Genomic DNA, 12176 nt, shown 5'->3' with positions numbered 1-12176 from the left:
TTCCCCACAAAGAACCCACTGTCCAATTGAATGCACTTGCACACATTATGCAACCCGTGTGGTAAGTGCTATCAGATGTAAAAACAACTAACAATGGATGCATAGAGGCGGAAACAAGGACTCTCTGCCTTGGACAGCCAGAAGTCTTTGCTAATGAGGTGGTGTTTGAGTGGAATTTTACAGAATGAATAGAGGTTTGCTAGACAGAAAATACAGGCAAGGATATTTCATATTTGGTGAACTGGGATCACTTGGGGCCCGGTTGGAAGATTAGACTTGGCTATGTATCAGAATCTAGGTCTCCAAAGTCCTAGTTCATTTGGAATTTTGACTGGAAGTCAATAGGAAGTGGTAAGGGGCCATAACTAGGTCAGTAGCATGATGAATCTTGTGGTTCAGAATGTGGGGGAGAAAGAGGGGGGGGTGAATTAAAATACTACTGTCAGATAACTGAAAGATAAGGAAGGCCTAGGCCTCGATGGCTTCCAAATATCTGTCTTTGCTCTGTGTATGATTGCCACCCATTCGAGGTCCATCAGTTATCCCAAACTCAACGTGTCCAAACCAAAAGGCATCATTTCCTCCCTCATGCATCCCCTATTGCAGCTCTGGAGGTCAGCAACCTAAGCTAGATACCAAGAGACCATTTCTCCTTCACTTCATACATCAAAGTCAAAGTCTCAATGCTTAAATCCTTAGACACTCAGTCGCGTGATCCTCACTCGCTTAGTGAGGATATGAGGGGAAATAATGCAGAGTGAAAAAAAAGGGAAAGAAAATCTATGTAGGAACAAGCAAGTCCCACCCGCTCTGTCAGCCCCAGGGGTAATGAGTGCCTACAGCATCCATTCTAGTAATCCTAGACTAGGATCAGATTTTCATTGACAGGCAGCTTCCAGCGCTGGCTCATTCATGGGGGAGACAGTTATTTCCTGTTCTCTAGCCATGACAAATCGCTGATTGTTGGCATCACTGGTGAAATAAATAAAGCCTCTGCCACCCCCAGCTTCTATGACTTTTTAATATGAGTTACTTTAATAGAAAGACTTAAATGCCTCTTTCTTTTGCTTTGCCTCCACATTTCTGGGGTCATAAATTCTTCTCCCTCCTGTCTGCTACTCCTGGCATATCAACCCTTTCTAACTCTTTGAGCACTAAAATGGAAAGAAAACAAGGTTGTGGCTTTATGCATTTTTAATTTTCACTAAATCCCTGCTTTGAAGGTGAGGGAGACAGTACTTATGGTGGTGGAGTGGGGGCCAATCTGGAAAGCCTGCAGAGGGCAGGATCAATGGAAGATTTGCAAGCAATCTAAATTCTCAGTTCAGAATCAGGGTTTGGGAGTGGGGGGGGGGGAGGGTGGTGGAGGGAGAGGCTGCCTTGATTTGCGCTTCTTATGAATTCCAATCAGACTAGAAATCTTCCCCACCTACACTATTCTTCCATCTGCCACTCAAGAACATCTGGAGAATGACTTGGATGGGACCATTTGCTATTGCAGCTTTGTATGGAATCTACTTATTCCTCTCAAGCATCCAGGACGAAGTGTTTAGCTAATGGTTGAGTGATGAGGAAGAGAATAGAGTGTCTCCATTCTTTAACATTTCTTTCCCTGGCTCTCTCTCTGTCTCTCTTTTATTTGTCAGTGCTGGGGCTTGAACTCAGGGTTTGGGTGCTGTCCCTGAGCTCTTCAGCTTGAGGCTAGTGGTCTACCACTTTGAGCCATAGCACCAGTTTTGATTTTCTGGTGGTTAATTAGAGATAAGAGTCTCATGGACTTCCCTGTTCACACTGGCTTGGAACTGAGATCCTCAGATCTCGGCCTCCTGAGTAGCTAGGATTACAGGTGTGAACCACCAGCACCTGGCTTTAAAAATGTTCTTTAAAGTAATTTAAACACTTAAATCCACTGTCTCAAAGGCTGAGCACAGGAAGTTCTTCCTCATCTCCAGCTCCTACTCTATTCTTGCAGAGGACAGAGGGAATGTCTACTCTTTCAAGGTTGGAAAATGTGCAGGTTGGCCCAAGGCCCAAGAAAGAATGAAATAAGATGTCCTGAGGCATGATTAACACCACTACTCATCAGCATAAAATATCTTCAATTATGAGGGATTAAGAGGCTTGGGAAAGCAAAATGTTCAAGCAGATGAAATATGAGCACATTAGTGGAAAACAGAACCCCAGGCCCGCAGAGGCTGAGACTGGCCCAGGTGGAAGTGCCTGGCAGCAGGTGCTACTGTGGTGGGCGGGGGAGTTCATCCCTTCTGGAGGCCAACTGGATGGCTCCGCCCCCAGTCCAGGTTCCTAGGACTTGGGTTAGGAGAGTCTGAGGCAGGAGATATTTAATCTGCCTGACAATAAAAAAAAAAGCTTCGCAAGAACTCTGTGTCTTTCTTAAAGCAGTGGCCTCTGAATTCAACCACATCTAAGGGGCTGCAAGCTCCAGTATGGGGACTGAGGTTTTGTCCTGCAAGAGTAAAACCTCTTAGCGGTCAACCCCTCCTGCCTTTTGTGAATTTACTCAGGTTCAGATGGGTCCAGCAAAAGACAGAGAAGCAGAATCCTGACAAGGGATTGGAATGTAGGAACTAAAGTGTTAGTGTGTGTACCTGTGTGCAGTAAACACCCAGTGTGCCTTCATTACCGAGATTAAGCTGAGAAATGTTGAGTGGAGAATGAGAGAAATGGGAAGTCTGCTTGGTGGGAAAAGCAGCAGGCAGAAGATCTGATGTCCCTTCAGGCACGTGCCATCTGGCCTGGGGCCATCTGCCTTAGACAGGGGTATTTTGCAAGGGTTTTCAGAGGGGCTGCCCAGCCTCTGATAGCCAAGGTGGGGTTGCCAAACAAGAATGGAAATGGAAATATAGCAATTTGGAAACATAACATCAGTGTTGCAGCCTATGTATGGTCAGTAAGTAGGGACATGACCACGTAGAGACAGAGGCTGGCTGGGCCTCCTGTTGCTTTCTCCCATGTGTCACAGAGGCGGTGGGTCCACTGGCATCCAACACACCTTTCTGGGGTCTACGCAGAAGTATCCTATTTAGATTGGCTTACAGAAGAGTTGCTTAAAGCAGCTTTGCAAATAAGGCTCAAACGTGTCTGTTTCCTGCTTATTTAGAAATGACTCACAATCAAATTGAGAATTACTCACTTTCATCCCAGGGGAATGGAAGGATAGCTGCTTCTCCTATTTTTTTTTTTCCAAAGCTGGCTTCTGAGCTCCTCTCCTTTCCTCTCCTCTTCTCTCCTTTCCTCTCCTCTCCTTTCCTCTCCTCTCTTTTCCTCTCCTCTCTTCTCTTCTCCTCTCTTCTCTTCTCCCCTACTCTCCTTTCCTCTCCTCTAAACTCCTCTCCTCTTCTCCCCTCCTCCCCTCCCCTCCCCTTCCCCTGCCAGACAAGAGTTTCCCATTTGGGCCAAGCCCCTAATGCTTCAGCTTCTTTTTTCCTTAATTTTTTTTTTCCAAATAGGGTGTTATGCTACATTTGCTTGTATGAGCTCAGACATTGACCTCTTCCCTCTATCTCCGGAATCACAGACTGGAGTCATCTTTTACAACATATTTTTGAGATCTCAATAACTTTTGCTTAGGCTGACCGCAAATCATAATCATTCTGTCTCAACCTCCCAAGTAGCTGGGATTATAGGCATTGTCACCATGCCTAGCCCTTCAGACCTTTTTTTAAACAAAAACCACATGTATTATTTCACTCCTTTGTTCACTTATTTTTGAGCAATATGATGAAGAAAAAGAGCACTGTGCCAGCATTTAGAAATATGCAGCAGAGCCCTCAAGAAACTCACAAGGGGACAAGTCATTACATCTGTAATCAAAAGAGAAGAAAGCAATAATGAAAGTCAGAGAAGAACTGACCTATGTCTACTGATGTATTATTAATGTTCCTAATAGGGAAGATGGAAAGGTACAAAATAGAGGTAGGGTCATTAGCTCTCTGTGAAACTTCGCAGGCATGGCCACACCATGACCAATAAATACACTCCAAGGAAATAGGATGAGAGGTATGGGAGGGGTGAGATATTTGGGGTGATAGGCATGCAGCATCTCTGTGATCCCAAAGTCTCCATATCATGCTAGTCTCCATAACGGTCCTAGCCAGAAGTGTCACTGGAGCCAGGAAGCTTGGGATATATGCCCCTGCTCTCATCTACCCTCTGAACCTCATTCGCCAAGGAAGTAAATCTCTTAGGACTCAGCTTCCTGGAGGCAGGGACTTCACTTGAGAACCAGTTAGTTGGTCTAATGAAATGGAAAATAAACCTGAGAGAGGAGAAGGTGTCATGGGCAAAGAAACAATACCAGGAGGGCAATCATTTCATATCCGGAGCAATCATTTCATATCTGGCATAGGAGGGACTTTCTCCCTTCCCTTAGGGCTGTGCTAGTCTATCTTAGAGTGACTAGAGAAAAAAAAATCAACCTGGGCAACACCAGAACCCAAACTGGAAAGTTGGAACGGATACCCTGTCCCCAACAGAGGTTTGTTAATGTCTATTGAACGGATGAATGAATTGCATATGCACGCACCATATTCTTTCAGCCCAAGATTTGATTTGGTTTCCCTGGCAGGAGGCCAGATGCCTACTGGGAGGGCTTCCAAATTTCCAGGCTTGATCTCTTCTTAACTGTTCTCCGGGGATGCAGAGAACGACTCTGCTATCTGGCACCAACAGTATGGCGCCATGCCTCACTATAGTGCTGGCCTTGGCCTTGGATCTGCTTTGTTGCTAAGCACAGCCTACCACCCACCCAGATGGTATAGACTCAGATTCCAGTCCACTTGAAAAGGCTAGGACTTGCCAATTTCTTCTCTAAGGGACCAGACTTCCCATAGCCCACAGGCCAACATACCTACGAGTTTGCCAACCAAAACACCGTGAGTGATGTTGACTTATGACACCATCTAGAGCAGGCAGCAGATGGGAAAATGGGGCAGAGATGGGGAACAGCTGGGTGACATTGGCTGCATGATAGGTCCTGAGGGATTAGAAACCATTTTTAATTCTCTTCCTGTCTTCTCTTGTAAACAGGTGCCCTATCTCCAGGGTATGGACATCAGAAGGTTTGGTGGTCCTTTATTCCTCATCTCTGACTCTCCACCCTTTTTCCTGACTAGTAGACTTGCACACATGTATACTTGTATACACATGTACACACACATATGTACACATATGAATGGATGCACATATATACATCACCAGGCCAAGGTCTCTGACTGAGAACTAAAGGCTTATTTTTTTCATATATTTTTATTGTAATTAATAGAAAGGTTACATTATATTCACCAGATAGAAGGTGCATTACTTCACATACATTGATACTCTTTCTCATGTTTTGGTCACCATTTCTCTTCCCCCATCCCTGCCTCTCCTCTTGTCTTCCCCCCTTCCCTATCTGATTTCAAATAACCAAATAAGCATATATACAATATATCAGATAACAAGATAAAATATTGTAACAATATGAGATAACCAAGAGATAACAAAAGAGATGAAAAATAACATAGTGCATTAAGGACAACAATCATTCATTATATGGCTTTTGTTTCTATATCCTGGAGGTCTAAAGGCTTATTTTATTTACGATATCTAAGGCCTGGATCCCGGGCTTCTTCCTCTCTGACATATCTTTTAAAAATCAAATCTGGCTCTGTGGGGCTTCAGTGGGAAAACTGAATCTAAGATACAGTAATTCAGGATATTTATATCCTCCTGTCTGTTGCTCAGTTGGTTGTGTGCAGCTGTGGTTTGTTAGGGATTATCCTACTAAAAGGAATAGCAACAATATACATATTTAATAAGACCCCCTCCATTTCTTTCCCTAATTCTAAATGGACACTGGAGGGAGGGGAGCTTTGCTAGAGAAGATTTTGGGACCAAGGGTAAGTTCCCCAGGAGTACAAAGAGAGGACTTTGACAGAGTCTGTGAGGCAGAGGATGAGAAGGGAGCAAGGAGAGGCTAATCCTGGGTTCTGGCTCTAAAGTTCATACAGGAGAGGAGGGACTAGCTCAGCTGCTGCGCCTTCACAGAAGAATTCAAAACCCCCCTGGGCTCAGTGGCTTTTACCTGTAGTCCTGACTACTCAGGAGGCTGAGGTCTGAAGATCACAGTTGTAAGTCAGCTCCGGCAGAGAAGTCTGTGAGACTTATTTCCAATTAGCTGGTGAAAGGCCAGAAGTAAAGGCATGGCTAAATGAGCAAAACAGATAAGCAAAACATGAGGTCTTGAGTTCAGTTCTCAGTACCAACACACACACACACACACACACACACACACACACACACACACACACACACACACACACAGAGACTTTGAAATCTACTTCTGATTAAGTTCTTTAGTCTCTGGTTTGAAGACCAGATGTTCAGTAATCTGGATAATCCATTACCTTTCTTCAAGAAACTCTTGGTAGAGTTCCTTCCATTCCTAGGGCCCCCTCCTCTCATGCTGACTTCATGAGGAACTCTTTCCTGCAGGCAGAAGGACAGACCTGTAGGCTCTCAGGCCATGAACCTGGATCTCAATCTTCACTATATGAATGTCTACTTCTCTATTCCTATTTGCCTTCAGACTCCTGTAACACCGACCCTGGGTGGAAGCATTTGCTTGAGGATTTCCTGAATCTTTTCTCCTATAAGACCTCAGTCCAGCTAAGGGTTTTGTACTTTCTTTCTCCAGAAAAGAGAGAGAAGATGGGCGGGGTGAAGAGCAAGACTTTTCTTCTCTTTAAAAGCTATGCCCTTTCTTTTGAAAGCTATCCAGTCCCCATTCTACATGGTGGTGAGGCCTCCCCAGGCTCAGCCATCAAGTTGTAGGAGTTCAGCATAAAAATTACAGCTGCGTTTGAGGCCCCTGACCTTGCTGCATCAAGCCCTGGAGTCAGGCCAAACTTCCACTTAAAATGACAATCCTGTGCAGAGTGGCACAATGACATGTTAAAAACAATAGAGAGGTGGATCTAGATGTAACATGAAAAGAACACACACACACACACACACACACACACACACACACACACACACACACACACACACACACACACCCTGCTCTCACTGTCCAAAGCAGCCATGCTAAAAGTATTAACCAGCATTCCTCTCTGGAGGAATCCTCTAGCTATGTACTTTGGAATCCAGACAGGAATCATGAATCTTGCGGCAATGCAAAATTAATCCCAACAAAATGAAAAGGGAAATGATGTAGCAGAGGTATCTGGGATGTGAGAGTCCAGAAGCTTGACGTGTTGGTATGTGTAGGGGGGGGAGGGGTGTTAATGGGATCTGTTGTTCCTGTCCTGACCTACCTCAGGCTTGCTGGGAGAGGAGAAACTGGGTTCTCCATGTAGAATAAGTTGGCAGGCCCTTTCATTTCTGAGGAGCCAGAGTGCTCAGGGAGGGAATCTTTGTGCAATGATTGCCCAGGCTCCAAATGACTGTCCCTGACTTTAATGAACCTGGAAAATGCTGGAAAGCTTGGCACACAGACCCAGAAGCACAGATGTGGCTTCTGCCCTCTCACCCCCACAGGGGTAGCTGCAGAGCTGGAGGTGACTGGGACTGTGATCTGAGGTTGTTAGTACCTGCTTAGAGCCAGGCCCCTCCTCTTCCAGGGAAAGGGAAGTGTCCCAGACTGGATTCCTTCCTCTGGGATGGAAAAGACAGAAACAACCTTGCCTTTGTTTCTGCCTTTTAATTTCCTAAAAGCTGTCCCAAGAGGAATTCCTGCATCTTTTTTTTTTCCTTCCCCAATAACCCCTCAGTTCAAATGCAAGAGAAACCCTTCATCCATCTTGTTTAAGAGCAAATGACTTAAAAAAACCCTAAAAATGCATCCTCTTTCTATTGTGAGCTGTTTGTTCTGGTTCTTTGTAGTGTGATAGGAAATTCTTGGTGCCTACAGACTCCATGGATGGAATTTCCAGGGAAAAAGAGAACTTCGTAACTTTCTCCTGGTGATGGCTGCTCTTTTCACCATGACTGGTAATCTACTTGTACTAGAGTTTTCTCCAACCTACTGCTTTCCTGATACTGAGATATGCCTCCTCTTCTTCCCTTATACATTATTTTAGTTTTGTTGTTGGATTTATAATGTTTGTTTTTCCCTAATGTTTGAATTGATTCATAATCTTGGATTCAAGGGTGCATTCATCTTACATGGGCAGCTCAGCAAAGGTGTCCATATATGCCTCTCTCTCACTTTCACCACTGCAGGTGAGATTTGTCACAGATTCTTTTGTGCCTGGCTCTTGTTTCCCACTCAGCATCATGTTTCTAAGATTCATTCATATGATGGGCGTGTTAGCAGCTTCTGAAAATCTTTAAAGCTCCATTACACGAATGTACAAAATTGAGCAATATTCTCTCCATGACCAAGTGTGTGGCTTCTAACTGGAACTAATGTGAACAAAAGCTTCCTGAATGTCTTTTCACATTTTGTTAGTTTGTTTTGTAGATGGACCTTATACCCTCATTTCTCCTGGGCGCTGCTGGAGTGGTATGTCTGAGTCACAGGGGATGTCCACATTTAGCTTTCTACTTCCAAATCACATTCCACAATGGTTATAGCCGTCACCATCCCCATCTCACCGGCAATGTACAGGAGTTCTGGTAGCTCTACAACCTTTCCAACACTTGTTCTTATCTCTTTGTGCTTAAGGTTGTGTCCATAGAAAGTTGCTGCATGCTTACTTAGTAGGGTCCCTTCAGTCATTCTGAAATTCCCCTCAAAACAAACAGTACCTCTGGGCTGCACCACTGTGAAAAACAGAAAGACCCCAATTCTAGGAACCCTTTTAGTCCCCAGGCACATTGGTATGACTTTGTGAATGTGGCATATAGGGAAGGAAAGAGTCTTTGTCAAGTAACAGACCTGGTTTGAATCCTTATTTACTCTCAATCTATGAGGACTTAGCCAAAGGAAAGAGAGCTGGCTAGCTAGTTAGCTGACAAAGCCAATGCATAATAGCATGTTAATTAATAGTAAGTCCTGGGTGGTAAATATATAGGTGTTAATTGGGAAAATTCTTCTAACTTTATGTTTATATTGTGAGGAAAATAAGAAGGAAAAATGCTTTTGGGTGCAGGGTGCTAGATCTTAGACCTCATGTTGAGGAGCATCCAAAGAGAACAAATGCCCTTAAATCACTCTTGTCTCCACATTCTGCCCCACTCAGCTCCTCTCATTCTTAATCATCTTTCAGAAAAGGCTAGACAAAGGATCAAATACAGATCAGAGTAAGTGAAACTTGTCTTTAAATTCCCGCAATCACATTACGTGGGAACAGAGCAGGAAGCTCGCTGTCATCCTTCGTACCTGCTGCCTGTGACCTTGGGCTGGTCACAGGTAGAACAGGCTGGACCATTTCTGCATGACCTAAGGCTTTCCTGAGCTGTGGTCTCAGCCTCTCCAGCTTCTAACTTTGCCGTCATCATTTGCAAAGCCGACTTACTTTTATCCTCTTCAAAGCCATCTCTTGTTCCCATGGCAACATACTGGGGGTCTTCTATCACCATGGGAACATGGCTGCTGGGTTTAAATACACCTTATCACCACAGCATTAAAAATATGGAGAGAAAGAGAGAGAGACTGGTTGTCAAGGAAACAGAATTCAGGTCTTCTTCAAGAGAGATAGGCTGGGGAAAAGGAAGTGCTCCTGAGAGCTAAGAATGAACACCACACCCAATTTTGGTCCTGCTGGGACAGCCGTGTTGTACCCACTGTGCAGAACCCTTGGGTGGGAAGACAGACGAGAGAGAGAGAGAGAGAGAGAGAGAGAGAGAGAGGGAGAGAGAGAGAGATTATCACTCTATCCTGCCTGTCTGAAGAACCTTGTAAGATGGCACCTTGAAAACATCAAGGGTTTGAGGAAGTTCTCAGTGTCTCTGTCTGTGTCTCTGTCTCTCTTTCATATACATACACACATGTGGACACAGGCACACATGTATACACACACATACAATACTATGGGGTACCCTTCTAGCAGGGCAGCAATCTACGGCAAGTAGCCCAGTAAAACCAAACCAAAAAAACCCCCAGTGACTTGGATAAAAAAAAAGGCTAAAAAAACAGTTTAAATGATAGGGCAATAAATATTCCATTCATGACATAGAAAAAGGGTAGCCTTCCTTTTTTTTCTAGGCCATCTACCTTTTCCTTTTGCTAGTTAGGGAGCTTGAACTCAGGACCTGGTCACTGGACCTGAGCTTCATTTTTTTTTGTTTTTGCTCAAAGCTAGCAGCTCTATCACTTGAGCAACAGCTCCACGTCTACCTTTAAAAAAACAAAACAAAACAAAACAAACACCATTTACTAGTGATAAGAATCTCATGGATTTTCCTGCCCAGGCTAGGCTTTGAACCATGATCCTTCAGATCTCAGCCCTCAGAGGAGCTACAGGTGTGAGCCACTGGTACCCAATGAATCATCTACCCTGCCTTGAGGCAAATGGAACACTCAGTCAGCTACCCCATCAGAGAGACCGAGTGAAGGGCTACAGACCCATGGAGAGTTTATGGCTCCTGTCAATTGTCAACTCTTAATGGAATGCATGGAGGCCGTGTGGTAAACTCCCAGGTCATAGTCTTCTGAGGACTCCAGTCCTTCGCCCAGAGAGACTCAATGTACATACATCATTGTTTGGAGAGATTCAAGGAAATAAACAAATACCACCCAATGTGTATACTATGTTGCTTCTACCCAAGGCTCTATGCACAGCTGGGAATTTTAACTCTAGCAAGGCTCAATCCTTGGAAGAAATATGAGCACACATGTTCCAGATTCAGTTGACAGTTCTTCTCCAGTATCAGTGACTCCTAGGATCCAGATTATTAGACTGTCCTCTGGTTTGCTTAAAACCTCCTTTGGTGACATCCCACCCTGCTGGCTCTCTCTTCAGGCCCATTTCCCTAGCCCCTACTCTCATCGTGTACCTCCTTTTCCATAGTCATGGAGGAAAAACTATGCTGTTGAATAGTAGCCTCACTATTCTTTAAATTGGTGGCCTTGGAGAATGCTCTTAAGTTTTTATGTCTAAAATAAATCCCCAAGATTCATAGAAAATTGAGATCATTCATATAAAAAGCTCTTTGCAACTATGGATGTTATGCCCCTAGGGTAGCACAATTTATTCTATCAGGGAGATCAGACAATAGGAATGAGTCCAGAGGAGGCCAGTCCTGGTTTTGCTCAGAACCAGGGGTGTAGGTATTTCTGGGAGCCAGCAGGTTGTAGTGATCTAGAGTAGCACATTCTTTCTCCCTAGAAGCCCCTCGGAGCTTGGCTTTGTGCTAGGTTCAGAACAGGTTCAGTAGTGGTTGCTGATCCACAGGCCTGGTGTTGTTGACCGAGACTTTTGGATTCACCTTGTTCCATACAGGTGGGGCAGCAGGGTATCCTCTATACTCCGGGAGCAGTGAGAACAGAAGTGCCCAGGTCCACACCAAACCAAGGCAGCCATACAGAGCAGCTGCAGAGGAGGGCGGCAGTGATATGAATTGTGATTCCCCTCCAGCACTGCTGTGATTCATGGTCTAGCTGCCAGAAGAGGACCTCTGGGTTGCTCTCAGCTCCATTATTTTGAGCTCCCTCCCTACCCTGGCCACTGCCCCATTTTCTCCTTTTAACACTTGTCCATTTGGCAGACCAGCTTGGTAATAGCTCCAGGAAAGACAGATTATCAATCCCTCTCCAGAAAGGACCAATTACTCATGACATCACCCAGGGTTTTATGAAAGAAAAAAAATAACAAGAAGAATACCACTTTTTCTGGCCACCTGGAGGCTTTGCCTGTAAGTAGTACTCAGACTAGGTGAGCTGGAACAGCGGAACATGGAATTAGGATCATGAGGGAAAGGGAATTAGGCAACAGGATATAGATGTGGGCTAGGAAATAACCCACCCCTAAGCTCCTAGGCCAGGCTGTATATATTGTCAGAGGAAAAACCACATGTGCATATATAAATTACCCTTTAGTAAACAACCAAAGCATCATTCTTATAATAAAATGGGGAAGGAAATATTGTTATGAATTTTTAAGAAAACTGTTGAAATGTGCAATGTATGTATATATATATATATATGTTATGCACAATGTATTTGTGTATGTTTATGCCTCAGGGTGTGCTCTAGAAGCCTAGAGGTATGAATTTATTCTCTTCTGCAC

General features: G+C 44.4%; 1 long non-coding RNA gene across 1 annotated transcript in view; it reads left to right on the top strand.

Annotated features, from left to right (window-relative positions):
• LOC150045566 (uncharacterized) overlaps positions 1–12176 on the top strand; it is a 191742-nt gene that overhangs the window by 79266 nt on the left and 100300 nt on the right. The window lies entirely within an intron of this gene.

The sequence above is a fragment of the Megascapheus bottae genome, chromosome 27, assembly GCF_031878675.1.
Source record: "Megascapheus bottae isolate mThoBot1 chromosome 27, mThoBot2.hap1, whole genome shotgun sequence".
Classification (NCBI taxonomy): domain Eukaryota; kingdom Metazoa; phylum Chordata; class Mammalia; order Rodentia; family Geomyidae; genus Megascapheus; species Megascapheus bottae.
This window is presented reverse-complemented; position numbering and strand designations above follow the sequence as displayed.